The sequence below is a fragment of the Manis javanica genome, chromosome 5 (genome assembly GCF_040802235.1).
Source record: "Manis javanica isolate MJ-LG chromosome 5, MJ_LKY, whole genome shotgun sequence".
NCBI classification, from domain to species: domain Eukaryota; kingdom Metazoa; phylum Chordata; class Mammalia; order Pholidota; family Manidae; genus Manis; species Manis javanica.
Window position 1 is genome coordinate 128593138 of NC_133160.1, and position 4557 is coordinate 128597694.

The window sequence follows — 4557 nt, forward strand, 5'->3', positions numbered from 1 at the left end:
ATAACAAATATAATATTATAGTAGTAATATAGTATAGTATAGTAATATGTAGTATGTGTGTATACATATATACATACATATAGTATAGCAGTAAATAATACATATTATATCATGAATATATTATGGTATAAAACATCCACCAAACTATCATTAGTTAAAGTAATACTGGCTGCTAACACAAAAGAGGAAGGGAGGGAGGGAGGGAGGGAAAGAAGGAGGGAGGTACATAAGGAGGAGAAGGAGGAGAAGGTAAGTAAAAAAGGAAAAGGTAAAGGAAGGAAAGGGAAGGTTATTTCCTCCTCATATAAATTCTAAAAGAGATATTCCTGATCTGTGGCAACTCTTGCAAATGACCCACAGTCTCTAACATTTGGCTTTTCAGATCACTGTGTTTATGTCATTTATCAAACCAGCAGACAAGGAAAGAATATTTATAAATGCACGTGTAAATTTTTAGAGGTCAAGCCTGAAAGTAGAATATATCACTCAGCTCACATACTGTTAGCTGGAATTTAGTCACAGGGATGCACCTAATTACAAGGTAGCTTGGGGAATGTAGTCAAACTGTGTGACAGGAAAGACATTAATGGCTTTGATGACCAGCTAACCAATGGATGCAATATTCAAGTAAATGAAATTTCTACTTTCTTCTTCCATCTCTTCATCTTGTGTGGTCACTGGAGGAACCACAGCCAACTTTGGAAACCACTGGGTTAGAAGATTATATGACCAGTGTAACATCTCTAAATGGTCTTTTGACAGTCCTTTGACTGAGACAATGTCCACTAATAAACTACTAAAGTTATCCTTCACCAAATGGCAATTCCTTAAGATTGTCCATCAGCCAACAGAGGAACCTGGAGAAGTAGTACTACTTACTTTATTCTCAAGATATTCTGTCCTCAGCCTGAATGCACAGAATTCAATGTCACTGAGTACTTAAATTTGACACTCAATCATGGTTGAATTCCTTCCCAGAAATTATTGCTGATGTGGGTGCCACTCTGCTTAGCAGTCTTGAAAAGAGAAAAAAAAAGACAATAATATTTGAGTTGAAGAGATGACCACATTCTTAATGGAAATGATCTTTTAAAAAACCTTTTTTTCCCCTAAAAAAATCATCAGAATCATTGTGTTGTCAGATTTAGTTATTTCATACATTATAATGAAATCAACTGTTTTCTATCTCCTGTCAACAATGTGTCTCCTATGGACTGAATGTTTATGGCCCTTTGAGTTCATACGTTGAAGCTCTAACTCCCAAAGAGATGGTATTCGGAAGTGGGGCCTTTGGGAGGTAATTGGGTCATGAGGGTTGTACCCTAATGAATGGGATTAACACCATTATAAGAAAAGACATAAGAGACATTTTTCTATCCACCATATGGAGAAACAGCTTCAAGATATCCCTCTGCAAAAGAGCCCTCAGAGGAACTAGCCTGGCTAGTACCTTGATTTTGGGCTTCCCAGCTTCCAGAACTGTGAGGAATAAATGTCTATTATTTAAGCTAGTCTTTGGTATTTATTACAGCAGTCCAAGCCAACTAAGACAGCTTTGCTCCTCAACCTCATTCATGGTTCCTAAAAACTGTAATACTGCAGTATCCTAAAGACTTGGATATTTTTCATTTATGTACCAATGCAATGTCTTTGTTTAATTTCATGTATCTCAGATTTCAGTTCTAGGTCTAGAACCTGTCCTTGGCTTTTATTTCTGCGCATGCACACTATTTCTTTTTTACCCTGTATCAGTAAGTGTTGCAAAATTCAGCACTTCCTCAAGCTTCTAGAAGAAATGCATTCACAACCAAGCACTTACTGGGGATCACAGAATTTGCCATATCGTGTAACACACAGCACTCTGACAGCTTACATATTCTCATCTTAACTACTCTCCCTCACTCCCTCTCTTCTTGAAGAATTGCTAATTATTTTTCTTATCTCTTTCCCAGGATATTAGGGGCCATTTTTTATTATTTGGGCATGCCCTTGAGGTGACACCATATACCACAATTGTTTCATCAAAGTACTTCTTTCAGATAATGCTAGCCACAAAAGAAATTCTAAAAATGAATTTATTCAAATCACTAATATGCTAGTGGAAATATATTTGAGTTTTTATTTTGTTCTTACTATTTGGATTTCTCTAACACTACTAAAGATGAGAATTTTGTTAATAGAGCAGATAGTTTCAAAAATGCCCACATTTTGACCAGAATGGACAAATGTTGACAGTTCAGTAAAGGAAACATAGTTGTTAAGAAATTAAAAATAAATTCTTAAGAATGTTTTTAAAAACTACCTAATGAGAGTCAGAGAAAGCACAGTGTTTTTAACAATAGAGGTAAGTTTATTATTTCTGAAACACTATGATGGCTGAGGCAGAAAGAGATTCAAAGTTTAAGAAATAATTCTACAGTTCACAATATTTTTTTTCTAATAAAGTAGCTCCAATATTCTTAGAATAGAATAATCCAACTATTCCAGAAGGAAGTACCTTTCAAGTGTCTGGTGGAATATTATAACCCACTATTAAGAAAGGTTACACTGCTTATTTACACTCTGGTGATTATATGTTTAAATATAAAGCACTAATCAATTAGTATTAAAGATTTATGAAGGGACAAGTTAATAATTTTCCACTCAATTCCTTCCTACTAATTAAAGATTTTTCACCATTAATCTTTGTCCTTTAGTATTTAATCTGAAGTAATGTTTGTCCTTTAGCTTTAGAATTAATTTTAAATAACATCTTTAATTTTGATACAGAGAACTATTTTGCAATTGCTTTTCAGATTAAATTAAGAAATCTCTAAAAGTCTCCTATTTAATTTTATATACAAAATGTCATTTGCATTAATCTGATGATTTTAAACTACACATTTGGCTCACAATATCTAATTAATTTGGCAAGAGAATTATGGAAATAGTAAAATTACTTCCAAATTTTAAGGAACACTTCATTTTTAAATGCGTAATTAAATATATCTTGTAATAAAAGAAATCATTCTGAAGAAATGTAACAGTCTTTCAATTTCCAAGTAAAAACACTGAATGTTAATTTATCCTGTATTGGCACCCACAGGAGACAAAAGCATTGTCTCCTCAACACTCAAAGAAAGCACTACAGCCATACAATCGGAAACAGAAAATAAAATCAAAGTTGTTTGGCAAAAAGTACAAATGAATAAGTTGAAAAACTGAGTGCTTCACTAAAAAAAATAAAAATAAAAAATCCTAACTGGCATGAAGTTTTCCTTGCATTTCAGTCAAGTAAAGTGAAGAGCAGTTATTCAGGAAGATCAGCATTTTAGTTACCTATTTCTTTCTCTCTTGTGATTCTGCTTCTGAATGACCTCAGGAATAGCCCCAAAATGTTCTCACTCTTCTGTGTTAGCTGTGAAGTTGGATAAAGAAGAAAAGTCATTCCACTACTTTTCAAGAATGTTTGCAGCTCTCCTGCCTGCTCTTTTCCTCCCTCATTTCAAACATAAAAGTCAATATATACTTTACCTTCTCCAGTAAATGTTCCATAATAACCCCATTTCCTTCTTTCTCTAATCGTGTGGTGCTGTACTTCCCATTTCTCTATTGAAGTCCGTTGAGGATCATCTCATTTCCCTTTCCTCTAATTTTCAAGCTCAACAGAACTTAAAAACTCTACCAACGGTATTCCCCATGCTGCAAGAGTAAGACAAAATTTAAGAAATGTGTGATTTTTCTAAACATTAAATATAGCTTTTAAAAATAGAATTCTAATTTCAAACCAATGGAGTCAAAGTTAGATACTACAAGATTAAGACTCTATGACGTATCTGCATACTAGTAAATATTACAATAATTCTGCAGGATGTGAGAATTATTGGAAGAAAAGTCAATATAGATATATTATATAAATATACCTATTAAGCAATAGATATTTGGGAAAACTTATCTAAAAATCATTATTCCTTGCCATATTTTATATTCAAGTATAAAGATCTTGTGGTTCATGTTTCGAATTTCATCCTTCTTCAGACCTGAAAGAAAACCTTTAAAAACCTGAAGCAGAATCAAGTCATGTTATTTAGAAACATCATCATCTTTGTGCATTCTCAGGGGACTACCCACCCCATAGCTTGCCATGCCAGAGAAACTTTGAGTGTCACTGCTTAATATTAGGCTTCTGACTCCAGCAGTTTTCCAAGTAAATGAAAGGTCAGAAACGCATGCTACCTGCTGGCTCCAGGCTGGCAGCTTTGCCTACCAATTCAGCGCTGCTCACAGGACCACTGCTATAGGTACAGTGGCTCTCCCAAAGCACTCACAGCTCGTTCCCTCTTCATTCTAGCATAATCCTCTTGCTTGCTGACCATTAGCAGTATAATTAACAGGCATTTTCTGATCGATGTACCCTTGCAGATAATGTTATAATAAAGGGTGATTACAGTGAAGAATAACATAGTTGGAAATCAGAACCTAGTCATCACCACTCATTGGCAGTGCCATAACAGAGTCAGACAGCGAGACCAGACTGCAGAGAAATTATATCAAATAAAGTAATTCTTTCAATTTATT

At 34.3% G+C, this 4557-nt stretch overlaps 1 long non-coding RNA gene across 1 annotated transcript; it reads right to left on the reverse strand.

Moving 5' to 3' along the window:
- Window positions 1–378: 378 nt before the first annotated feature.
- On the reverse strand, window positions 379–3676 carry LOC140849395 (uncharacterized). The gene is made up of 3 exons (XR_012131143.1): window positions 3514–3676; window positions 3319–3397; window positions 379–1016 (listed from the first exon to the last, which is right to left on the reverse strand). It is a non-coding gene; the product is annotated as an uncharacterized lncRNA (long non-coding RNA).
- Window positions 3677–4557: the final 881 nt, after the last annotated feature.